The sequence below is a fragment of the Saccopteryx bilineata genome, chromosome 1 (genome assembly GCF_036850765.1).
Source record: "Saccopteryx bilineata isolate mSacBil1 chromosome 1, mSacBil1_pri_phased_curated, whole genome shotgun sequence".
Classification (NCBI taxonomy): Eukaryota; Metazoa; Chordata; class Mammalia; order Chiroptera; family Emballonuridae; genus Saccopteryx; species Saccopteryx bilineata.
Window position 1 is genome coordinate 325,653,903 of NC_089490.1, and position 27,291 is coordinate 325,681,193.

Genomic DNA, 27,291 nt, shown 5'->3' on the forward strand with positions numbered 1-27,291 from the left:
ACATCTAAGGCCCAACAATAGCAAAGTATTTGCAACCCCTCAATAAGCTTTCCTGTTCGGTCTTTTGTATATTCAGCCATTCCTGGGGCTCTGCCAAGATTGTTCTTCCTGTCTCATAGTTCTAAATACAACTTACCATCCATATCTCATCTTAAATTTGGTCCTGTGTTGCCCTCAGACTTTCCTGTGCTTACCCCATTACTGCATGTATCACTTTGTGCTGTGATTGTTAATTTGTCTCTAGAGTGTCATCCATTATTTATGTACTTGAGAGCAGCAATCTCACTTATCTGTATCCCTAGCATCTATACAGTGATTGGCACAAGATAAGCACTCAATACATATTTGTTGAGCAAACAAATATATGTGAGTGATGGTGTTTGGCACAAGCATATTTCGGTTTACCACGCCCCTTTAAAAAGTATTCTCATTGCATCCTCACCTTCCTTCGTTGCTTCCTTGGAAATCTCTCCACCTAAAAACCACACCCCATCTGCCTCTGCTTTCTGACCTCATTCTGACCTTCTCAGCCTGTCTAACTTGCTGAGATTCTCTCACTTAGGCTCCCACTTCAGTTTGCATACCAGCTCCCCTGCCCAGCACACTCCCAGAACTCCTTCATACACCCGCCTCCCTCCCCAAGCTTGGGATGAAAGTACACAAGATGCTCCTGCCCACCTAATGCAGCCGAGTCACCCACTGACCTCTAATCAACACTGCCAGTGGCATTTCTGACATGGGGGTTTGATTTAAGAATACAAAGTGCAGAAAAACCCTGGCCATATTTTGATGATGCCTTGGCTGCCATGAAATATAGCTCCATCTGTAGAGAAGGAATTAATTAACTGGAAGTGCCACATTTGGGGAATCAAAAACTATATGCCGGCCCTGGCCGGTTGGCTCAGTGGTAGAGCGTCAGCCTGGCGTGCAGAAGTCCCGGGTTCGATTCCCGGCCAGGGCACACAGGAGAGGCGCTCATCTGCTTCTCCACCCCTCCCCCTCTCCTCCCTCTCTGTCTCTCTCTTCCCCTCCCGCAGCCGAAGCTCTATTGGAGCAAAGATGGCCTGGGCGCTGGGGATGGCTCCTTGGCCTCTGCCCTAGGCGCTAGAGTGGCTCTGGTCGCGACAGAGCGACGCCCGGGATGGGTAGAGCATCGCCCCCTGGTGGGCGTACCAGGTGGATCCAGGTCGGGCGCATGCGGGAGTCTGTCTGACTGCCTCCCGGTTTCCAGCTTCAGAAAAATACAAAAAAACAAAACAAAACAAAACAAAACTATATGCCACCACTCAGGTATTCAAGCAACCACAGGTTCTAAAGAATATGAACTCCCCCACAGCAAACAAGTCCATTTGCTGATAACTCATGCTATAAATTAAGACCTACATAAACACAAATAGAAAGATATAGATATACAAAATGAATTCATTTATTCATTTGATAAATATTTAATTAGTGTCTCCTATGAACCAGTCACTGTGCTAAATGCTTGGGATATAAAAGGATAAATATTGCCCTTCCTTCAGAGGGTTTTCAACTTTGCGGGGGAGACACATATCTGGACACACACAACGATGTAATGAGTGTGAGCATGAGGCATGTACATGCAAACCAACGATATGCAAATAATAGAATCTGGAAGTTGGAAGGGACCTTAGAGCCTTTGACCCAACCTTTGAATTATGCATGACTCCTCCATATGCCCACCCAGCTTATACTTAAATACTACCAGTGAGAAGGAGCTCACTTTCTCCCCAGGCAGTCTATTATATTTGTAAACATTCCTGTAAAGAAATTTATTTTAAATTCTCAACAAAATATTGATATTCATCAACAATCCTCAGTGCTGCTGAGCTGTTCTAGGACCTCTTGCCCCTTGTTCTGTTCGTCAAGGGCTGCTGGCAGGTGGGGTACTCCTTCAGGAATATTGGGCTCTGACCCAGTTCTGATGTTCTCCCAACCTTCCAGGTCTGGGCCTTTATCGGCAGTGAGTCAGAAATCAGAGGAATATTCCATCTTGGTTATAAGTAGAGGGTGTAAATATATCTTGTCACACCCCAAAACAAGCCAAACACCTAAAGTAAAGAACAAGAGGGAAGAGGTCACATGATAGGAACTTCCTGCTAAGATTCAAATGGGAATTTCTAGCTGAGCTCTACATTTTCTAGGCTCTAGGTATTTTAGTCTATTTAGAATGCTATCACAAAGTATCATAGACCAGGTGGCTATAAACATAGAAACTTATTTCTCACAATTCTTAAGGCTGGAAAGTCCAGGATTAGGGTGCCAGCATGGCCAGGTTCTGGCCAGAACTCTTTTTTTGTTGCAGGCTACTGGCTTCTCCTTGCATCCTAGCATCAAAGAAGGAGAAGCAGAGAGCTCTCTGGGGTCCCTTTCATAAAGGCACTAATCCCATTCATGAGGACTCCATCCTCAGGACCTAATTACCTGCCGAAGGCCCTACCTCCTACTACCATCGCATTGGGAGCTAGGAGTTCAGCTCATAAATTTTGAGGAGACACACATTCAGTCCACTGTACTAGGTCCAGTCTGCTCTCAGCTAACAGAAAACTTCAACGATCAGTGACCTAGTGGAACTCAGTGGGACAGAGGGCAGTCTCTTCTTGTGCTGTCCCAAGGGTTTGATTCTGATGAGTTTCAATTTCTAAATTTGGAAAGTTCTTTTCCTTCCAGCTCCAAATATTCCAAACATGTCACAATATGCATCTGGGCTCTTTATAGTCAAGTGACAAAATTCAGCAGCACATACAATATGAAACTCTTAGGCTTGGTTGGAAACGAGGAGTGTTATAAGTATCCGCGGTGAAAGAAAATACCTCTTTAAGTAAATAACAGGACATGAAATGCTAGAGGCCTCGAGTCCTGTCAGAAATGGCTGATGTTTAGAAAACTGACATGATTATTCTGGGTTTTTAATTTGTTTTGAAGAATTTGTAGCAGCTTTGTAAATTGGACAGTTTTAATAGATATTTTAAATTAGCTTATCCAACTGGGCAGAGTATTTGTGAAGCTACTGTGGAATTTATTGATATTAATATTTTAAGTATTCCAGTGAATAATTTATGCTACAACTCTCTAAGAAGCTGTGGCAACAAGCATATTTTTTAGGAAACCTAATGAAGTTATAAAATTACACTTTTCTTTGCAGAATTCTCAGTGACACAGGCTTTTCATGTCCAAGTTAGTCCACTGAGACCAAGTTCAGAAGTCTCCTTCAGCATGAGCCTTTCCCAGGCAGAGTTACTTCCTTCCGCCTTTGTGCTTCTCAGAACCTTTTATATTCTATGAAGACCCCTCTTTTCCACTGGATAGTAATATTCTCTTCACAAAGTAACTGTCGTGCCCATTATAAGATGGGCTTCTCAGGGAAAATTTGTATCTTATCCACCCTTTTCTTCCCACAGAATGCCTGGCCAGACCTGGGGTCAGACAATGTTTGTTGAATGAATGAGACTGGCATACCTACAACTGAGAAACTCAAATGAGTTTGTACCTGCAAACTCTTCACATAACTCAGGGTTAAATTACCAATCATAACAAAAGATTTGACGCCATATTGTGCCATCCAGGCAGCACAATGCCCAAAAAATACAAAGATGAGCAAAAAAAGGAGGGTGGAGAATGTGTGTGTGTGTGTGTGTGTGTGTATGTATGTGTGTGTGTGTGTGTGTGTGTGTGTAGACATACACACATATATAAGAAACTAGGTTCTCACCTGGCTTGGGATCATTTCTTAACTTAGTGACCCAGGAAAAATCATTTCATGTCCCTGAAGCTCAGTTTTTCTACTGTGTAAAATAGGGTTCATAAAGTCCTGTATTCCATGGTGAATAGAGGTCTGTGAGTATCAAAGAGCAACTGGAGAATTGTCACAGCAGTGCACAATGCATAGCACTGCTATCATTCGGCAACTTTGCTTATAGATATCACTTGTTATGCCACATTGAACTGCAACTTGGAGCTGCCTGACTTGGGAGGTGACATAGCACGTGGAAGGCAATATAAAGAGCAAGGACTCAGGGGACAGATCTGTAATAGGGATCATAGTACATGCTTCTGTGGGGTTGTTTTAAGGATTAAATTCAAAGATCTATAATGTACTTAGTATAGACCCTGGCCAGTAATAAAAGTCAATAAATGCTAATAGCAGTTCTCTTTACTATCATTATTAACTTTTTTTTTTTTTTTACAGAGACAGAGAGAGAGTCAGAGAGAGGGATAGACAGGGACAGACAGACAGGAATGGAGAGATGTGAAGCATCAATCATTAGTTTTTTTTGTTGTTGGGCATTGCAACACCTTAGTTGTTCATTGATTGCTTTCTCATATGTGCCTTGACCACAGGCCTTCAGCAGACCAAGTAACCCCTTGCTCAAGCCAGCAACCTTGCGTCCAAGCTGGTGAATTTTGTTTTGCTCAAACCAGATGAGCCCGCGCTCAAGCTGGCGACCTCGGGGTCTCGAACCTGGGTCCTCCGCATCCCAGTCCGACGCTCTATCCACTGCGCCACCACCTGGTCAGGCTCATTATTAACTCTTAAAGTAAATACACATCTAGAAGTGACAGTCCTATCTGTAAACTTCATTGATAAGGTATTAGGAACAGCCATTTATTCCCAAAGGAAGGCTGCTAGTTAGAACACACTTCCTGGAAAGGGACCTGTGGAAAGTGGGTACAAATACAAACATGAAAAGTGTGCTGTATGCCAGTCCCAGAAAGGAAGGGGAAAAACTAGGGAGGAAAGAGCAACGGAGGTGAAGATGCAGAGAAGAGTCCTGTAAGAACTTGCCTAGGCAGAGCCATAAACAAAGCTGCCTGGGTGTGGGGTGTGGGGTGTGGGGAAACTGCAGGAGAGGCACAAGTGGTTCTATCTGAGAGAAGAAATTGGGCTGCAGCTTATGAAGCAGAGACAAAGAGCCAGGTTAAGGTAAACTGCCGCAGCTCTGACCATGGGCCAAGGATAGGATATTGCTGTGGGCCCCAGTGCAACAGGCTGTTGTTCACACACAGTTCTTTACACACACAACTGTGCCAGGGAAAATATCAGAGCCACCATCCAACCCAGCTGTCAATTAAGATAATAGGAGCTCCTTGAATAACTTAAACTTTTCTAATAGCCACATTAAAAAAAAGTAATATAGGCAGGAGTAACTTTAATAATATACTTTATTTAATCTACTATATCCAAAATAGTATTTTGACGTATAACCAATATAAAAATTAGTAATGAGAAGGTTAGATTTCTTTTTTCACACCGATGCTTTAAAATTTGGTGTGTGTTTCCACTCATGTCATTTTCTAGCAGCCATATCTCAAGTGCGTAGTAGCCATTTGACATAGATGCAATCCTAAGGGAAGATGTATTCCATTTTCCTGACCTCTTAGGCTGGTAACACATTCCAACTTCATAGAGCCAAAAAAGACTTATGGAGATGTTCAGAGTGCAAGGGCCATCTATACATTCCTGACAGGTTTTTCCTTAGCATGTTTGCTTAAATTAAGGCAGTTTCACACCTTACTGCAAACCATTCTTCAATGTAACGTTCACAGAGGGCTGACTTAGTAGTTGGCCAGACAGGTTAATGATGGTGGATGGACTAGCCACTCTCCCATTCTAAGGGAAACCACCTTACTTACACCTTCTTCCGGCAATCTCAAGGCAGCTTTATGCACCCACTTCTCCCAACAACCTCGCTGACCAAGAGTGGGCACAGGACTCTATGAACCATATAATCCATTTATATAGTCACCCAAAGTGTGGAAAATCTCACCCAACCAGGGACAGACCACATGGTCCAACCAAGCCAATCAGATCCTCTGTCAGCATTGCAGAGACAGAGTCAGCCAGCCGATGGGGAGAAACATCTGAATAAGACACACAAGAAGCAGAAAGTGCACTAATAACACTGGTCCCCGGTCAGTCCTCAGGCTTTTAACAATTTCTCTTTAATCAGTTTGCCAGATCAGCCTTCCAAACGCCAAGTTATCTTCACAAAGCAGTTCTCCAGGTGACAGACATTTGAAAGCCTCCTATGGGAAGGTCTCTAAATAACCCTGGTTCCTTGAGCTCTGTCAGAACCTTCCAGAACTAACCACATTCTGGGCTCCTGAGGCACAGGGGTTTTGCTGTTTCTGGTTTTCCATGAGATTCCTGTATCTTATGGTCATGATTAGTTTGTTTAGGAGAATGCCTCTTGTTCTGAGCGAGCCTGAGAGAGACTGTCCTTTCAAAGAAAAGGCCCTACCTCAGAGATGGAAGCTTCCACTGCTCCCCCTAGACTGTGTTTGCATTTGGTCCCAGGCCAACACTTAGCCTGATGGAGAAGTAATGGATTACTCTGGGTTTGTTCCTAAGTAACTAGTATTCTGAAAAGGCCTCATATCACAGTGGCCTTCTTGGGACTCTTATAAGCCTCACATCATCTATAGCAGTGGTTCTCAACTATGACTGCACATTAGCGCCACCTGGGGTGACTTTAAAACATGCTGATGCCCTGGCCCTCATCTGGACATCTGAAAGCAGAACCTCTGGGGGCAGGGCCCTGGCCATCTGCATTTCTTAAAGTCTCTGCAGGTAATTCTAATGTGCAACCACAATCGAAATTGAGACACACTGATATACAAAATATGCCCTTGTTACAGGCTTGGGTTTCTAGCAGAAAAATTATATACTATTTTTTAACTACAAAAGAATTACATATTTGTTTTTCAAAGAATATATACAAAATGGGGAGTGATTCAAACTAAAAAGTCAGTCTCACTCACCAGTATACATATATGTATATATGCACATATATGTACGTACATATTTGCATAAGCACAGATACTTTTGAAAGGGTACATAAGAAGCTATAATAGCTATCTCCAGAGAACGAAGCTGTTGGAGAGTCTATTGATAAGTGTTTATTAATCAAAATGTTTTATTAATCTAAATGTTTCAAAAAATTGATTAATATCAAGAGATGGTGATTTTTTTGTAGATTTTTTTTTTAATCAGAGAGAGAGAGGGAGAGAGAGACAGACAGAAAGGGAGAGAGAACAGAGGCATCAACTAGCAGTTGCTCACTTTAGTTAATTTCATTTCTAAGTATCTTTTATACAGAATACAAATGAAAAACAAGTGAACACGAGGATATATAAAGAAGCATTTCTTGTAACAAAATAGGGAAAAACTTAGCTAGATCCTAGTGGGTCCCGGCCGCCGACCTCTGAAGCTGCTCAGGACAGCACTGTGATTGGCATCTTCCCGGGATCATCAAGTCCCAGAAGCCAGGTCTCTTTAAATTAGGGCTGCTGTTTCCTATTTCTCCCTGGGCTGCAGGAAGCTAGAAGATTTTTATCTAGCTCACACAAGGCTGCTGGTATCCCCTCTTTTTTTCTGCAAGGGTGTTTTTTTTTGGTTGTAATTGCATGAAATCCCAATGGTGTAGACCAGTGGTGATAAATTAGGAGTTTACCAACTAAGACATTTTTCCATTTCTTTCTTGTCATCCTTGCTGAGGACTGAAAACTCCTCTGTGAGACTTGACAATAGCCTTCTGGTGCAAGTGTGATAGCTGTTGACAACAAAATCGAGCAAGCTATGGGTCTGGTGAAAAGCCACTTGATGTACACAGTTATTAAGAAAGTGGAGGTCCTCAAAGAGCAAATCAAAGAACTAATATAGAAAATTTTCCAGCTGGAGCAGGAAAACAATCTGCTGAAGACACTGGCCAGTCCGGAGCAGCTTGCCCATTTTCAGGCCCAGCTGCAGACTGGCTCTCCCCCACCCCCTGCCACTGCACAGCCACAGGGGACCACACAGCTCCCGGCCCAGCCAGCGTCCCAGGGCTCAGGACCAACTGCACGCCTCTTATGGCCCCACAGAACTGGCTGCTGCCGTCTGAACTCAACAGACCCGAGATGATGTTCTAGAGGGAATCCGCCTCCACAGTCACCCATTTCACTGCTTGCTGCAAAAGAAACGTGAGACTGACATATGCCACTATCTCTTTTTTCCAGTATTAAACACCCACATGCTTTTGGCTTGAAGAAATTTCTTAGTTGGGTGAAGTAAAAGATGAAGAAGAGAATTAGCTTGGGTATACTGGGATCTCATGCAGCTTGGCAGAGATTTGAGAAATGGTTTAATTCATGCTGAATTAAAATGAAGGGATGCTGTGTGCCTTTCCATCCCTTCCCTGCTCCCACCCTCACTTCCAAGAGCTCTCTGCCTGCATATAGCGTACAACATGGGATCACGGAGCAGTGGAGCACCACTAGACTGTCTTCTCCTCTTCTCTCCAGGAGAAACTTGAAAGGGAGGTAAAAGAAAGGACTGGTGCATAGTCTCACCTAAGATGAGGGGAAACAGTTCATTGTACAAACTGATGACTGTCACCAGAATCTATAAAAAACAATAGTACTGTGTGCCTCTTTCTGAAACAGTGGATGACACAAAACTATTAGAGAGACTAAAAGGTGACAGGTAGCTGGGACCTAGGCTATCTTACCATGAAGGATGTTTTGCTTATTATATATTTGTGTATGTAGTGTAACTATTTTGTACAATAAAGGACTGTAACTATTATTTAGGTTGTACAGATTGAAATTTAGATGTTTCATTGGCTGTCTAAGAGGTGTGGGTTGTCTTTATATAGAGATATGCATGAAAAATGCTATGTGAAGAAAGGAAGTAGAAGGAAAAAAATAATAAAGATCAAAGAGGAAATAAATGACATAGAAGCTAAAAAAATAAATACAAAAGATCAATGAATCCAAGAGCTGGTTCTTTGAAAAGGTAAACAAAATTGATGAACCTTTAACCAGACTCATCAAGAAAAAAAGAGAGAGGCCCTGGCCGGTTGGCTCAGCGGTAGAGCGTCGGCCTAGCGTGCGGAGGACCCGGGTTCGATTCCTGGCCAGGGCACACAGGAGAAGCGCCCATTTGCTTCTCCACCCCTCCGCCGCGCTTTCCTCTCTGTTTCTCTCTTCCCCTCCCGCAGCCAAGGCTCCATTAGAGCAAAGATGGCCCGGGCACTGGGGATGGCTCCTTGGCCGCTGCCCCAGGTGCTAGAGTGGCTCTGGTCGCAACATGGCGACGCCCAGGATGGGCAGAGCATCGCCCCCTGGTGGGCAGAGCGTCGCCCCATGGTGGGCGTGCCGGGTGGATCGCGGTCGGGCGCATGCGGGAGTCTGTCTGACTGTCTCTCCCTGTTTCCAGCTTCGGAAAAATGAAAAAAAGAAAAAGAAAAAAAGAGAGAGGACTCAAAAAAATAAAATAAAATTAGAAATGAAAATGGAGAAGTAACAACTGACACTGCAGAAATACAAAGGATTGTAAGAAAATACTATAAGGATCTTTAAGCCAAAAAATTGGACAATGTAGGTGAAATGAATAAATTTCTAGAAACATATAGTCTTCCAAAACTCAATCTGGAAGGATCAGAAAACCTAAACAGACCAGTTACAACAAATGAAGTTGAAACAATTATCAAAACACTCCCAACAAACAAAAGACCTGGACCAGATGGCTTCACAGGCAAATTTTACCAAATATTTAAAGAAGAACTAACACTTATCCTTCTCAAGCTATTTTTAAAAATTCAAGAGGAGGGAAGACTTCCAAGCTCCTTTTATGAGACAAGCATTATCCTCATCCAAAACCAGGTGAAGACACTACAAAGAAAGAAAACTATAGACCAATATCATTGATGAACATAGATGCTAAAATTCTCAACAAAATATTAGCAAACTGGATCCAGCAATACATTAAAAAAGTCATACATAATAATCAAGTGGAATTTATTCTAGGGAGTCAAGGCTGGTACAATATTTGCAAATCAATCAATATGATTCATCAGATAAACAAAAGGAAGGAGAAAAACCACATGATTATACCAATAGATGCAGAAAAAAACATTTGATAAAATCCAGCACCCATTTATGATCAAAATTCTCAGCAAAGTGGAAATACAGGGAACCTACCTTAACATAATAAAGGTCATCTTTGACAAACTAACAGCCAACATCATACTCATTGGGCAAAAATTAAAAGCAATCCCCTTAAGATCAGGAACAAGGCAGGGGTGCTCCCTTTCACCACTCTTTCTTATTCAACATAGTTCTGGAAGTCCTAGCCACAAAAATCAGACAAGAAAAAGAAATAAAAGGCATCTAAATTGGAAAAGAAGTAAAACTATCATTATTTGCTGATGACATGATAATGTACATAGAAAACCCTAAAGTCTCAGTCAAAAAACTACTGGACCTGGTAAATGAATTCAGCAAGGTAGCAGGATATAAAATTAATATTCAGAAATCAGTGGAATTTTTATATACCAACAATAAGCTGTCTAAAAGAGATATTAAGGAAACAATCCCCTTCATATTGCAACAAAAAAATAAAGTACCTAGGAGTAAATTTAACAAAGAAGATAAAAGACTTATACTCAGAAAACTAAAAGACATTGAAAAAGGAAATCAAGGAAGATACAAACAAGTGGAAGCATATACTGTGTTCATGGATAAGAAGAATAAACATCATTAAAATGTCTATTTTACCCAAAGCAATTTATAAATTCAATGCAATTCCTATTAAAATACCAATGGCATACTTCAAAGATATAGAAGAAATATTTCAAAAATTTATATGGAACCAAAAAAGAACACAAATAGACTTTAGCAATCTTGAAAATGAAGAATAAAGTGGGAGCATCACACTTCCTGATATCAAGTTATACTACAAGGCCATTGTACTCAAAGCAGCTTGGTACTGGCATAAGAACAGGCATACAGATCAATGGAACAGAACAGAGAACCTAGAAATAAACTCATGCTTTTATGATCAATTGATATTTGACAAAGAAGGTAAGAGCATACAATGGAGTAAAGACAGTCTCTTTAATAAATGGTGTTGGGAAAATTGGACAGGTACATGCAAAAAAATGAAACTGGACTATCAACTTACACCATTCACAAAAATAAACTCAAAATGGATAAAAGACAAATGTAAGTCACAAAACCATAAACATCTTGGAGGAAAACATAGGCAGTAAACGCTCCGACATCTCTCATAGCAAATTTTTGCTGATTTATCTCCACAGGCAAGTGAAATAAAGGACAAAATAAACAAATGGCACTATATCAAACTAAGAAGCTTTTACACAGCAAAAGACACCATGAACAAAATAAAAAGTCAACCCACACAATGGGAGAACATATTAGCCAAGATATCTGATAAGGTGTTAATAACCAAAATTCATAAAGAACTTGTAAAACTCAACACTAGGATGGTAGACAATCCAATTTAAAAATGAGCAAAAGAACTGAATAAACACTTCTCCAAAGAGGCCATATAGATGACCAATAGGCATATGAAAAAATGTTCTATGTCATTAATCATCAGAGAAATGCAAATTAAAACCACAATGAGATACCACCTTACACCTGTCAAAAGGTCCCTCATTAACAAAACAACACATAATAAGTGCTGGCAAGGATGTGGAGAAAAGGGAACCCTCCTGCACTGCTGGTGGAATGCAGACTTGTGCAGCCACTGTGGAAAACAGTATGGAGTTTCCTCAAAAAATTAAAAATGGAACTGCCATTTGACCCAGCTATCCCTCTTTTAGGAACATACCCTATGAATACCAAATCACTGATTAAAAGAAGATATGCACTCCCATGTTTATTGCAGCATTGTTTACAATAGCCAAGATCTGGAAACAGCCCAAGTGTCCATCAGTGGATGAATGGATTAAAAAGCAATGATATATATACACAATGGAACACTATGCAGCCATGAAAAAGAAGGAAATCTTACCTTTTGTGACAGCATGGATGGACCTGGAGATTATTATGCTAAGTGAAATAAACCAGGCAAGGAAAAACAAATATCATATGATCTCACTTACATGTGGACTCTAAGGAACAAAGTGAACTGAGGAACAGAATTGAGGGAGAGGTAGGGTCACAGGAAGCAGGGGGACAGCTCTCAGAGGGAAGGGGGATGAGAGGATGGGATCAGAGAAGGTGAAGGGATTAGTGAAATTATATATGCATAACACATAGATATAGATAACAGGACAGCAAATCCCAGAGGGGAGGGGGGGGAAGGGGGAAGGAGTTAGAGGGAGGGGGGAAAAAGAGGGGTAATGGGGGACAAGGGGTGGGGGTGAGGAAGTTATATTGAGTAGGACACCTGAATCCATGTAAACACAATAAATTAAAATTAATAAATATTTTTTTAAAAAGGGAAACATTTGAATGCTCCCCAATAAATAGTTAAATAAAATAGTTACATTGTAAATACTATCCAGCCGTTAATACAAATAAGGTGACTGACATGAAAAGTTGTGATGATAATGTGAATCATAAAAAAAAAAAAGAAGAAGAAACCAGGTGTAATACAATGTATAAATGGGATCCAATTTGTGTAAAAGAAAGTTCACACACAGGCACTTCCAATGGCATAGAGAAAGGGCTATAAGGAATAGCAACTTTTAACATAGCTAGAGAAAGAAGAGAGATTTCAAGCTTGGGAGTATGATGAGGCTTTGAAGGAAACATTCATTTAACATCATATATCTTATATTTTTAATACCTTTTTTACAATGAATATTTCTCATTTTTGTAACTTTTTAAATAATAAAAAGAAGAAAATTTTCTCACTTTTAATTTGTGCTTCTATATTTGGGAGTTTATTTTCTTTTGTTGTGTTTATTGGCCGTTTCTATTTCTTTTCCACTGAACAGCCTGTTCACGTGGTTGGCCCATTTTCACTCAATTTTTTTTCTTGTTAAATGAACAATTTAAATTTTTAAGAAAAATCTATTTTGTCATATTACATAGATAATGCAAATGACTTTTTCCATACAGCATTTGTAGTTTGATTTCATTTATACTGTTTTTATCAATGTTTCATGTAATTGTATATATCAATCTTTTTCTGTATAATTTCTGGGTTTGGTGCTATGCTTAAGAAGTTCCTATTTCAAAATTATTAAATAATTTACCCATTTAAAATTACTTATATTGTTCACTATTAAACAATAAAATGCTTTTTATCAATCTGGAATTGATTTAGGGAGCAATCCAACTTTACTGTCTATTCCAAATAGCAGTCACACCACTAGATTTAAATGCTACATTGCCATGTTTGTTGGGTCTATTTCTGAAGTCTATGCTTTTCCATCGATCTCTCTAGTGTTCAAACAGTATTTTAATTATTGTATGTTGGAACATGCATAAATATCTAGTATGGCTAAACTTCCTTTCCTACATTTCTTCTGCCCACAAAAAGAAAACAATTTTCTGGCTAGTCTCACTTTTTAATTTTAAAATATTAAAGACACTTTTCCTCCCTGCTTACCTCCTACTACAAATTTAAGGAAATACCCTGAAAATAACTTAAAAGACAATCATAAAAGGATCCTAAAAAATGGAAAGTAGAAGGCTGATTTTCTAGGGACCTAAAGACTTGAGATACTATGGTGACTTTACTAGGTTTTCTTCTTGTCTACCATACATCCCACACTGGGTACCAGGGGGAACTACAACCCCAAATAGGCATAGAATTTTTAAAAAGAAAGAAAGAAAGAAAAGAAGCAAGTAAAACCTTCTCTCTCTGGCCAAAGGACAGGGGAAGGGTGTGCCCAACAGAGACCTAGTGGAAAGATACATCTTCTGACTCTCAGGCAGGGCAGTGACAAGACCGAGAGACTGACCTCCTACAGCATCAACTGAGCAGAGCAGACTAACTCATTCCCCACCCCACACCTGCTGGCAAGACTTATCTTCCTTGTTGTCAACATCAGCAGGATCCTCACCCTGTGCCAAGAATAGTAGTGGTTCCCATCTTCATCAGCATCAGTAAGGTCCTTGTCCCATACCTGAGAAAGCAGATAGGCTTATCTGTCCTCAGGGACAGCATCAGCACAGCCTGGGTGGGATCCATCACCTGCCCCTCACCCACCAAGCATCCCAGAAAGTACTTCCAGTAATGAAGCAGGAGCCCAGATAGAACCAGAAGAACAAGGTAACCCATGTGACTCTTATAAGAGCTCTGACAAAACAAAATTGTTACTGGATCTAGAGCATATAAAAGGAAGTGAGGACCTCCACTCTCAATCTAAATAGGTGACTAGCTACAAAAACCAAATATTTAAGTAGCATCAAAAGTCTCCTAATGTAATATTCAAAATGTCCCAAGTATAATCGGAAATCACTCATCACACCAAGAACCAGGAAAAAACACAACTTGAATGAGAAAAGAAAACCAATACCAGCAAAGCAGTAAATCAGATGCTGGAATTATCTGAGAAGGATTTTAAAGCAGCCATTATAAATGTGCTTCAGCAAACAATCACAAATACTCTTGAAACAAATGAAAAATATAAAACCTTAACAAGAAACAAAAAAGAAAAGTTATGAAAAAGGATCAAATGCAAAATGTGAAGTTTAAATAGACAATAGTAGAGAGAGAAAAAAAAAAAGCCTTACCAGATAGAAGGGGGAAAAAAAGATAACAGTAGAATTAAATGAAACGGAAAACAGGAACACAATAGAGAGAATCAGTGAAACAAATAGCTGGTTGTTATAGAAAAAGAAAATCAGTAAAATCAATAAACCTCTAGCTAGACTGATAAACATAAAAAGAAAGAAGACAGATATCTAGCATCAGGTGTAAATCTGGAGGTATTGCTACAGAGCTTGTAGCCATTAAAAAAGATAGTAAGGAAATCTTCTGGATAACTTTATAGTCTTAAATTCAACAACTTAAAAAAATAGCCTAATGCCTTGAAACTATAAACAATGAAAACTCAGCCAAGATGAAATAGATAATCTAAACAGTCTACAATCATAAAAGAGTTTGAATTTATAATTTAAAAGCTTCTGGGGGAAAAAAAATCTCTCGTTCAAATGATTTCACTGGAGAATTTTACCAACCATTTAAAGAATTAATGCCGCATTTTACACAATCTCTTCAAAAAACTATATGAGAAAGAATTGTTTTGTACCTCATTTTATGAGGCCAGTATTACCCTGATATCAAAATCAAAGACAGTACAAAAGGGGAAACTACAAACTACAAATCAATAACTCTCAGAAACTGACATACAAAAATTCCCAACAAAATATCAGTAAATTGAATCCAGCAGCTCTTTATTAAAAAAATAAATAAATAACATACCATGACCAAGTGGAATTTATTCTAGATATATAAAAAGCTTGTTCAATATTTTAAAAACATTTAACTGTAATCCACCCTATCAACAGGCTAAAAATATAAAATATGATCATCAACTGATGCAGAAAAAACATTTAACAAAATCCAACATTCATTCATGACAAAAGTTTTCAACGCACTAAGTATAGAAACTTCCTCAACTTGATCAAAAACATTTACAAAAAACCTGCAGTGACACCTTACTCCATGGTGAAAGAAAGACTGAATGCTTTTCCTGTGAGACTGAGAAAAGGCAAGGATGTCTATTCTTGCCACCCTTACTCAACAGAGTACCTAAAGTTCTAGCCAGCACAGCACAATAAGGCAAGAAAAGGAAACAAAAGTCATACAGACTGGAAAGAGAAAATTAAAATTATCTCTATTTTTAGATGACATAATGGTCTATGTGGAAAATCCCAATGAATCCAAAAGAAAAAACTAGCACTGATAAATGAGTTCAGCACAATTGCTCTGTGTAAACCTTATTGAAAGGATGGAATAAAGATTTACAGAGTGGGAGAAAATATTTGTAAACTGCACATCTGAGAAAGGGTGTGTATCTAGCATATATTAAGAAATTACAAAACTCAACAGTAAAATAACCGAAACAATCCAATTAGAAAATGGTCAAAAGATGTTAGCAGACATTTCACTGAAGAAGGTATATAGATGAGAAATAGATGCATGAAAAGATGGTTAACACCATAAGCCATCAGGGAAATTCAAATTAAAATTACAAGATACCACAGCCTGACTAGTGGTGGTACAGTGGTTAGGCCATCGACCTGAGACACTGAGATTCCAGGTTGGAAACCCTGAGATCTCTGGCTTGAGCACAGGCTCACCAGCTTGAGCATGGGGTTGCCAGCTTGAGTGTAGAATCATCAACATGATCCCATGGTCCCTGGCTTGAACCCAAAGGTCTTTGGCTTGAACAAGGGGTCACTGGCTCAGATAGAGTCCACCAGTCAAGGCACTATGAGAAGCAATATAATGAACAACTAAAGTGATGCAACTATGAGTTGATGCTTCTCATCTCTCTCCCTTCCTGTCTCTCTCTCTAAAACAAACAAACAAACAAACAAACAAACAAAAACTTAAAAATATTATGAGGTACCACTACTCAGGTATCAGAATAGCTAAAATAAAAAATAGAGATAACACCAAATTCTGACAAGGATGCAGAGAACCTCCATAAAGGTAATAGCCATTCTGGAAAACACTTTGTCATTTTATTTTAAAACTAGAAATGGACTTCATAAGACCAAGATATTGTACTCTTGGGCATTTATCCCAGAGAAATGACAATTTATGTTCATGAAGAAAATTACACACAAATATATGCTCAAGCAGCTTTATTTGTAATAGCCCCAAACAGGAAACTACCCAATTGTTCTCCAATAGGTAAATAGGCAAATAATTAAACAAACTATGATGCAGTCATACCTGTGGAATACTACTCAGCAGTAAAAAAAAAAAAAAAAAGAACCAAGTATTGATACATACTTGGATGGATCTAAAAATAATTATTCTGAGTAGAAAAAGTCAATCTCATGCATGTAAATACTGCATGATTCTATTTATAAAACACTCCTGAAATAAAATAATATAGATGGACCACAAATTAATGGTTTCAAAGGGTTAGGGATGGGGGTGGATACAAAGGGGTAGTAAAGAGAGACTTCTGGTGTTTGTATAGTTTTGTACTTTGTTTATGGGAATAGTTCCAAGAAGTTAACATGATAAAAATTGCATACAATTATACACACACACACACACACACACAAATGCGTACATGCATAACTGATCAAATCCAAATGAGGTCTACAAATTATACCAATGCCAATGACCTAGTTTTGATATTATAGTATAGTTAGTTATGCAGAGTGTTAACTCTGGGGGAGCTGGGGGAGGTAGGCACGCACTCATGAATCTGTCAATATTGTGTAATAAAAGTTTTTTAAAAAATACATGAATCAGCTATTCTTTAATAGTCAGGAAGTTTGCATTATTCTTTGTTTAAAAAATCCGCATGGTCAGACCAACCATAAATGTAATTAAACAAGTCTACCTAATGTCAGTTTATTGATTTAAGTTGCAATAACCCTTATTCTCAAAGTATAAATAAAGCAGGAAAACTTAACACATTTTGTTCTCAAGAATTCTGTTATTCTTCATCTTGACTGTCTTACCAAAATGATGGCATGTGTAAACAGGCAAACCTGACATTTCTGGATCACCCTGGGTTCAGGACTCCCGCAAAAGTCACCCAACTTCAATTTCTTCTTTAATAAATAGAATTTTAAAAAATAATAATAGTTAATATGTATTGAGCACTAAACTACTCAAATACTAGCTACAAAGTTGAAGGTAAGAAGAGGACTTAACAAGAAATTGGAGAATATTGTCTTAGTTCTTATTGTTTAAAATATAAGGGAAATAATAATGCATAGTTGTGCTTTTTAAGCATTTGGAATATGTTTGGGGGACAAAAAGAGAAAAGATGGCAGTAGAATAAATGATCAGAATCTAGATATTTGGTTTAAGTATTTATTGAGCACTTATCCTAGGACCCTACAGTATGACTGATTGAAGCTCTGGGCTGGCCAGGGAGCCTGTGGCTTTGGGATTTGTGACAACAGTGCCATCGGTGTGACACCAACACTATCACTCCTACTACTGGTAGCTGCTATTTATTCAGCACAATATGCTAAATACTCTACAATCATCTCATTTAATCTCCAAGAGCACTTTGTGAGATAGCATTATTATTCAGATTTTAAAATTGAAGAAATTAAGAAGAGAGATGTCTAGACACTTTCTGAGGTCAACCAACTAGAAAATGTCAGAAGGCAGATTGGAACCCAGGTCACTGATTTTTAAGTTCATGCTCTCTTATCTATGAGTCTTATCTATGAGTCTTCTGAAGCTTGGTTTTAAATCCTCTTCTTTTCTGCTCTTTTACAAAAAGGATCTCAGTTGCTTTCCACCATATCTCCAGGCTCTGGACATTTACTTGACTTCATGTATTTTTTTTTTTTTGTTCTGCCTGCTTCCCTAACAAATTCCATGGGAGGATAGAGCAGGATTAACAGAGCAGGTGAGGGAGAGCTTCCTGCAGAGCTTTGTGTGAATAGAGGTAGGTGGACAGGTGATGCAGGCAGGTGATGAGAGGAGAGAGAGTGCATGTGTAAGAGATCTGTTCTTTCACTGATTTAGTTATAAGGGCAAAACCAGTTAGTAAAGTAATCAAGTCTCTGTCTCAGGCTTTTTTTTTATTAATGGGGTGACATTAATAAATCAGGGTACATAGGTTCAGAGAAAACATCTCCAGGTTATTTTGACATTTGATTATATTGTATACCCATCACCCAAAGTCATATAGTCTTCCATCACTTTCTATCTGGTTTTCTTTGTGCCCCTCATCTCCCCCCACCCCCTCCTTTCCCCTCCCCAACCCTGGTAACCACCACACTCCTGTCCATGTCCCTGAGTCTCATTTTTATGTCCCACCTATGTATGGAATCATATAGTTCTTAGTTTTCTCTGATTTACTTATTTCACTCAGTATAATGTTATCAAGGTCCATCCATGTTGTTGTAAATGATCCGATGTCATCATTTCTTATGGCTGAGTAGTATTCCATAGTATATATGTACCACATATTCTTTATTCAATCATCTCTTGAAGGGCTTTTTGGTTGTTTCCATGTCTTGGCCACTGTGAACAATGCTGCAATGAACATGGGGCTGCATGTATCTTTACGTACCAGTGTTTTTGAGTAATGGGGGTATATTCCCAGTAGAGGGATTGCTGGGTCATATGGTAGTTCTATTTTTAATTTTTTTGAGGAAACTCCATACTTTCTTCCATAGTGGTTGTACTACTTTACATTCCCACCAACAGTGTCTTGGGCTTTTAAACTAAAACATTTTCTTCTTTAGTCATCTAAGGCCCAAGAATATACAAAGACATAAGATTCTGGACAGCTTCCCCTACTTCTCCACACCTTCTGGGGCCCTTGCTTCTGGGTAAACCATACTACCACTTTTTGTAGTTATCTATTGTTGTAATAATAAACTACCTCTAAACTTAGAATACACGTTGTTCCCTCCTGGGGCCTGTGGGTGGGCAGGGCTGAGCTACGAAGCTCTCATTCATGGGCTGTCACACTATTGAAGTAAGTGGCTGGTTCTGGAGTCATCCAAAGGCCTTTTCCCTGCAGCCTGGATTTGGATTGCTGGGAAATCTTTGGCAGGCTGGGCTTCTCTGAATGGAGCCTCCTCACCTAGCTAGCGTGGTAGCCTCAGTGTAATTTGCAGTCACGCACTGGGGCTGGCTTGTACCGATGTACAAAAGCTGATTCTGTGTATTTCCTTCCAACCTTGCATTCAGTGTGTGCTTGAGTAGATTGAAATCAGCCATGGAGGAGGGGTTAATTTTATCATGGAAAAAGGCAAATGCTGCAAATCAGGGCCCCCCTTCAGACAGCCAGGTTGCCAGCACACGAGTTTACATGGTAGTTGGTTTCCCCAAGAGTGAGTGGGCCAAGAAACCCAAGAGGAAGCAACAAAGCTTCTTAAAACCTAGCCATGGGTGTCCTCAAATATCACTTTCTTCTCATTCCATTGGTCAAACAAGTTCCTAAAGCTAACCCTAATTCTTACTAAAGCTAACCCTAATTCAAGAGGAGGAGAATTATCGTCCATGTTGCATGGGAAAGTAGCAAAAAAATTGTACAATATAGGACCCAGTACAGAGTAGGTGCTCAATAAATGATGAATAAATGAGTGAGTAACATCACTAAAACACTGAACCATGTGTCCTTAAATCACTCTAAAAGTGATTGGCTAGCCAATTGGCTCAATAGTAGAGCATCAGCCCAGCGTGTGAAAGTCCTGGGTTTGATTCCCAGCCAGGGCACACAGGAGAAGCGCCCATCTGCTTCTCCACCCCTCCCCCTCTCCTTCCTCTCTGTCTCTCTCTTCCCCTCCCACAGCCAAGGCTCCTTGGAGCAAAGTTGGCCTAGGCACTGAGGATGGATCTGTGGCCTCTGCCTTGGCTGATCCACCCGGCAACCCCTGTCTGGGGCTGATGATCAAATCAACTGAGCTATCCTCGGTGCCCAGGGCTGACGCCTGAACCAATTGAACCACTGACTTCAGGAGGAGAAGAGGTAGAAAAGGGTGAGAGGGAGGGGGAGAGTAGCAGATGGTCACTTCTCATGTGTGTCCTGACTGCAGATCAAACCTAGGACTTCTGCATGCCAGGCTGATGCTCTATCCACTGAGCCAACCAGCCAGGTGGTCAGTGAATATTAAGTCCTCAAAAATCCTAAATCTAAAAATTGCTTGATATAAATCTATTTACACTCTACAAGTATTCATAAATCTGGGTTTTTTAAGCCCTTCTTGCTTATGTACTCAACTGGTACTATACACATGACAACTGCAGAATGCTTAGTTTTATAGATGTGGCTTTACCATTTAAGTTTGCTTTGCCACTCTAAGTAAATTCCTTAAGAGTTCCTGTATATGTCTTTGCCATTCCTCCTTCCTACCATGCCAAAAACAGATGATTGTATATGCACATACGCATGAATGCTTACAAGATATATGATAGTTAGAGATTATAAGTCTTAAAAGGGAAGGAAAGAAAAAAAGAAACTAAAAATTCTTGATTGCTGTATTTCAGAGCCTTCCCTAAATGTTCTCATTTAACTTTTACATTCACATAATTAAGGCATTATCATTCCCACTTCACAGTTTGGGCAAATGTGTCTCGAGAATGTGCACCAGTCTGGTCAAGGCCACACTAGACGGGAGGAGCTGAGGTTCAAATGTAGACCTGCAGGGTTCCAAGACCTGAGCTTTATGCATTCTTCAGGCCACCTTCTCATTTCAGTACACACCCCCCCATCATCCCCCATTTTCTCTGTCTCCCTCCTTGAAGTATCTACATGAGTCACAAAAATGCTGGTGTTTCTAAACCCCAGATAGGGGAATGGGTGTTTCAAGTTCTGCTCTTGAAAAAAAAAGTTTTTTAAAAACTTGGGAAAATCAGAAGCTTAAAATATGTTAGGAAGGGAGGTAGCAGGGAGGTCAGCTACAATGTTATTGTAATAACAAAGGCAAAAAACGTTGACGGGATTGACCAAGGTGGTGGTGGAATGGAGAGATGTGAAAAATGTTGAGGGTTATTAAGAAGACGAATCAACTATCCAGTGAATGATCGGATTGTGCAGGTGCTGAGCAATCATGACAGAATCATCGGACTGCGCTGAGAAGGTAAGACTGAACAGAGGAAGCCTGGGTGGGAGGCTTCCATAATCCCAGAAGAAGCTGATAAGGGCTCATTCAACTAGAAAAATAGCCATGGATGGGAGAATGGATGGATTTGAGAGGTAATATAAAGGTGGAATCTGCTGGATGTGCTGTCAAACTATGTAGATATAGGAATGTGAGGACAAAGAGGGGCCACGGGTGACAGTGCAGAAGTCTGTTATGGACAATGAGATGTTTTTCACTGAGCTAGGGACACAGAGGGGGAGCAGTTTTCAGGTAAGGGTGAATTCTGGATGGAGCCAATTGCATATTGGTGCTGGCAGCCAGTATGCAGTTGCATTTAAAACAAAACAAGCATCTCTGATCTAATGATTCTTGCTCCCTTTGGAGATTATGGATGAACGTTCTGAATACCACATGTAGTAGAGTTCTATGTCAGGTAATAAAGGGCTTTTGCAATTCTGAATGGTTTCACTTCACAATTGTTCAACTCTCTCCAAAAAGCCATTTATCACCCTGTAGGTGACTCTGTCATAACAAAAATGTCTTTATAGAGCCCTCCAAAACTAATAAAAGGTGTATGATTCAATCCGTGACAGTGGCTCATATAACCCATTGAAAGTGTTGCAGGGAGATTTTAGCGGTTCCTAGGACCACGGGTCCGCCTGCACGCACGCACACATACACACACCCCAAAACTCATACTCATTTTCTTACAACTTACAACAGGCATAAAGACGTGTTTGCACACTTCTGCCCCATGCAGCCATTCAGCCATTGTTTACACAAAGTGCTTGCATGTCAGGACAGGAAGTTGGGGCCCCTTTGTCTCCTGCTGCACTCTTAGGAAGACGGGAGCTGCTGTGTTTCTGCACATCACCTTTTGTCATGAGACCCTGTGAGTGCTACCCGAAACACAAAGCCAGTCGTGAGGAAGGCAAAGGGCATAAGACAGTCCTAACCTAAAGGAAACCACCTATCGGTGCTTCACCAATGTGCTTGTTATACAACTCTTAGAATAGACACTGAAACCCAGTACAGATCAGATTCTCCTACCCGCTGTGAGAACCGGTCACTTTTGTGTCCAGCAGGGTGGGGTTCGGCTCACCCAGCCTAGGGCCTGCCAGCCCACCACGTCGATACCACTTGCCTGGGAACCAACCATCCACCTCACTTAATCGAGTGTCCCTTGACCTGACTCCAACTTTACCCAGAGATGCCCTAAAAACTCCCCTTCAAATCAAGCTTCCCACGAAAACTCATGAAATAGAGCTTCCTTACCTGAGAGAAGGTCCCGGTGACAGGCAGTAGGAAAACACCAAGTTCTAACAGAAGTGACAGCAACTCAGGGGCAAATCTGTTGGTTAAAAGAAGAAAGGTGACTTCATCCCGAGTGCCGTGGAGTTTAAAAGAGCAACGAGTGCTCCCTGGCTGAGCCAACTCTGCCTCATCAGTGATGACTCCATCCAATTATGCAGCCGCTGCCCAGACACGCTCAGCTACCACAAGGTAAATCTCTGGAATCTGACTAGCCCTGTTTTCAAAGAGCTTCAGAGAGTCCAGAAGCACCAATCACCTTAACCAGCCACACACTCTTTTCCTGAGTTGTATCAACATCTCCCAAGAGTCCAACTGTCTGGAAAACAGCTTCTAGGGAAGGAAAACAGGTATTTCAATTACTGAGAGGTAGAAATTTTGCAGAAGGAAGGTGGAGAGGAGAAGCAAAGATATTTCAGTCAGGAGGAGGGACATTAAGAAGCGGGAAATGGTTGCCTGGCTAAGAAGTTTTCAGAGCTGGTGGATTAATGAGCATATAAAGGTAACAAGTAGGTGATAGTCTGGACTTTGCAGAGGGGAAGGTGTTCAGCTAAGGAAAGGGGATGAGTCACTTTATGGAAAATGTGATAACCTTTCTAATTAAGGAAACCAATTTTTATTTTCTTTTTATTGACTATGGTACCACTCAACCAACTTTGGGTCATTTGTAAAAGTAATAAATCAGCTCAAAACATGCTCACATTTCACCAAGAAGATTTGGGAAAAGAATGTTTAGGCAAGAAATTTTCTCTTTTGTATGTTAATGGTGAGGCTGCAACAATTGGATTTGTAACATGAGATTCAAGGGCACGTCAAGCTGTACAGCAGGCCAGGCACCTTTCCTTGATGCCACGTGCTTGGGCTAGACTCTGGGCAAGGAATGGTTACTGGCGTGACCTCTGTTGGAAGAGGGGCAGAGGGGCAAGCTAGCCGCCCAAAGCCTTTTCCCTCATGCTTCTACTTCAGGACACTTTAGGGGACTTCCGGTCACTATGCATGTATTCAATTTCTTAATAAGTTATTTTGAGGTTTGGGGGACTTCTAGTATCAGAGAGAGTAAAATTTAAAAAAATCTCTTTCTGTTTATAAATACCATTTTTTAAATTTTTTTTAAAATTCATTTTAGAGAGGAGAGAGAGAGAGAGAGAGAGAGAGAGAGAGAGAGAGAAGAGAGAGACAGGGGGGAGGAGCTGGAAGCGTCAACTCCCATATGTGCCTTGACCAGACAAGCCCAGGGTTTCGAACCAGCGACCTCAGCATTTCCAAGGCGACGCTTTATCCACTGCGCCATCACAGGTCAGGCCTCTTTCTGTTTAGATAGAGGTATTCAGGTCCAACATAAGAATGGGGATTCTGAACTCAGAGATATAAGAAATGCCAACATGGCTTAGAAGGGGACCTGCAAGTCTTCTGGTTGGGGTGTAATTGATGAGAGAAGTGGAAGAGGAGCAGAGTTTCATCAATGGCAAGATCAATAAAAAGGCAGGAGCCATTTTTATTCATTTCATCATAGTATCCTCAAAGCATAGCACAGAGAGTAGCTTATAGTAGGCACTCAGTAGGTATAAAGTAAACAGTGTTAGACAACCCCCTTCTAGTTCCAGATTTCTAGAACAGATCCATTGAGTCACCATCTGGCAAAAAAGGCAATTGCAGAAAGCATGAGCCAGTGATCTTAAGGAATACAAGAGGAATTTGGCTTTTTGCTTTGCCCCAGTCACCAGGTTCATTGCCAAAGTAAGACTAGAATAAAGAAAGCCAATTTCTGAACCCTGAAGCCTCCTTTGCCTACCTTGTTCCCCTATATTTCAACTAGACTCTGTTCCCAGGACCAGGACTCCACCTCATGGTCAATCTGCCAATTATCTCCAATTATCTTTTGTTCTCAACATTCACTCATAAAATTGTCAAACTTAGAGATACGTTGAAAGAATTTTACAGTGAACACCAATATACTCATCATGTAGTTTCTTCAATTGACATCTTACTATATTTGCTTTATTATGTATTGATTCTCTGTCTATTCGTCCATCCAGCAACTCATTTTGTTAACGTGTTCCAAAGTAAGTTGCAGATATTAATGATTCCCCCAACACTTCAATGTTAATAACCAGAGTTCAATATTTATTTACAAGAATTTTTTCCAATGTTCTCGTATCATTTCCTCCTACTAACAACATATAAGTGTTATAGTTGTTTTATATCCACTTGATGACATTTGTTGAAAAGACTCTTTTCTTAGTTGGGTTGTTTGACATCTTGTCAAAAATAAAATAAATGAGTGTGTGTCTATTTCTAGGTTTTATTGATCTGTTTGTTGATCTTTTTATCAGTACCACACTGTCTTGATTACTGTAGCTTTTACTTAAAGTTAAGTAGTATAAGTCTACAACTTTGACTTCTTTTTTTAAGACTTCCTAAATATTCTCAATTCTTTGTATTTCTATAGATATTTTAGAATCAGCTTGTCAATTTTAATTAAAAAGCATAATAGAGATCCTAGTTGTTTGGCTCAGTGGTAGAGCATCAGCCCAATGTGTGGAAGTCCTGGGTTCAATTCCCAGCCAGGGCACACAGGAGAGGTACCCATCTGCTTCTCCCCCTTTCCCCCTCTCCTTTCTGTCTCTCTCTTCCCCTCCCACAGCCAAGGCTCCATTGGAGCAAAGTTTGCCTGGGTGCTGAGGATGGCTCCATGGCCTCTGCCTCAGGCACTAGAATGGCTCCAGTTGCAATGGAGCAATGCCCCAGATGGGCAGAGTATCGCCCCCTGGTGGGCATGCTCTGTGGATCCCAGTTGGGCACATGCAGGAGTCTATCTCTCTGCCTCCTCGCTCTTCACTTCAGAAAAATACAAAACTCCCCACAAAATCCCCCCCAAAAAACACACAAAAAAGCATAGTAGAATTATGATTAGAATTATACTAAATTCATAGATTAACTTGGTAATTACCATCTTAACAAAGCTGAGAGAAATTAAAGATCTAAATAAATGTAGAAATATATCAAGTTAATCGATTGAAAGACTCAGTATTGTTAAGGATCAACTGTATACAATCCAGAGGACCTAAAAGATGTCCCAACCAGGACCATAATGTGTTTCAGATGTCCTTTTCTGTCTGCTACATGACAGTCCTTGGCCTCCAGGAGAGTTCAGAGAAGGTAGGGTTTGAACAATTAAATAGGAAACAATTAGAAATCAAGAGTCATCAAACACATAGCCAGGTGCTAACGTGCACAGGTGCTGTGAGCCCAGCATACCATACTCTCTGTACTACTTGCTCCTTGGCGGAGCCCTGCCAATTATATTGTTTCTTCCCGCTATAAAGGTTTTCTGTAGCAGGTTAGAGAAAGGGACACAGTAACAACTTAGAATGATAGATGATACTGATTCTGTTCTTCCCTTTTTTGAAAATTTCTGCTTTATTGCAGGTTCTTGGCCTCTCTTCTCTCTTTGTGGTTTTAATGCTGTTTTTAAATTCTATACCTGACTTCAGCATTTGAGGTCACTTTCAACCAAAAAATTGTTCAAGAATTGTGTCATTGCTGGCCAGGTGGCCTGCCTGGCTGGTGTGGCACCCAGGTGAGTTGGGCATAACATCTATCATCACTTGTTTCTCCAGTATGTCCCCAGGAAACTGATCAGCAACAAAGCACTGAGCCTAGTTTTTCACCCAGATGGCACAATAAAAACTCCTAGGAAATTGTAACATACTGTCCTTAGGCCCTACTCCAGAACAGTTAACTTGGAACCTCTGGATGGCTGGCGGTGTTCAAGCATTGGTATTTTTGTCAAAGTGCCCCAGGAAATTAGCATATGACCCAGGGAGAGAAATACCAGCAAGGCAACGTGGTGGCTCATCCTCATGGATTTGAAATCTCCCTTCCTGCTACTCGCGGAGGCAGTGCAGAGGAAAGTGCTGTGATAAATAGGCTATCATATAAACAATAAACAGGCCATGGTTTGAATCCCACTTTTCCATTCACAGGTCGTGTGGCATTGACTAAGTTATTGAACATCTATGACATTACATTTAGTTAACAGTAAAAGAGGCAAAATATTAGAGCCTATCTGAGACTCAGTGAGATACCATATATAAAGCCACTGGCCCACAATGTGTACCTAACACACCCTCTCCCTTCCCTCCCTGCACCCCCACTCCCACCTACCTTAGTTTGCAGTAAGAGCAATGAGGAGCCCTAGCTGGGTTCCGTGCCCGTTCTCCTTGATCTGCCTGTGACCGTGACATCAGTCTGGATTTGCAGCCCCAGTCTCTGGGTCTGGCATTCTGATCTCAGCTTCTGAATTTGATCTGGCTCTTCTTTCCTGCCTTGCAGGTTCTGGGCCCAGTTTCTATCACCTGTTTCTGTTGCTCAGCTCTAAGCCCCACTGGGCCAGTTTCTAAAAGTAACTAGCCCCCTTTTGCCGCAGCTCCAGCTGAGTTTTAGCACCAGGAAGAGGTGGGG

General features: G+C 40.5%; 1 protein-coding gene and 1 pseudogene across 4 annotated transcripts in view; one reads left to right on the forward strand and one right to left on the reverse strand.

The window, feature by feature from the left end:
- AMOTL1 (angiomotin like 1) overlaps positions 1-27,053 on the reverse strand; it is a 171,741-nt gene extending 144,688 nt beyond the window's left edge. For 3 of the 4 annotated variants that reach the window (XM_066248284.1, XM_066248276.1, XM_066248266.1), the window contains exon 1: positions 22,792-22,922. The gene's annotated coding sequence lies outside the window, so the exon portion shown is untranslated. Of the gene's footprint in view, positions 1-22,791; positions 22,923-26,994 lie in introns of those variants that run through there. The other variant, XM_066248257.1, reaches the window with a different exon arrangement.
- On the forward strand, positions 7,417-7,963 carry LOC136320509 (TSC22 domain family protein 1 pseudogene; annotated as a pseudogene).
- Positions 27,054-27,291: the final 238 nt, after the last annotated feature.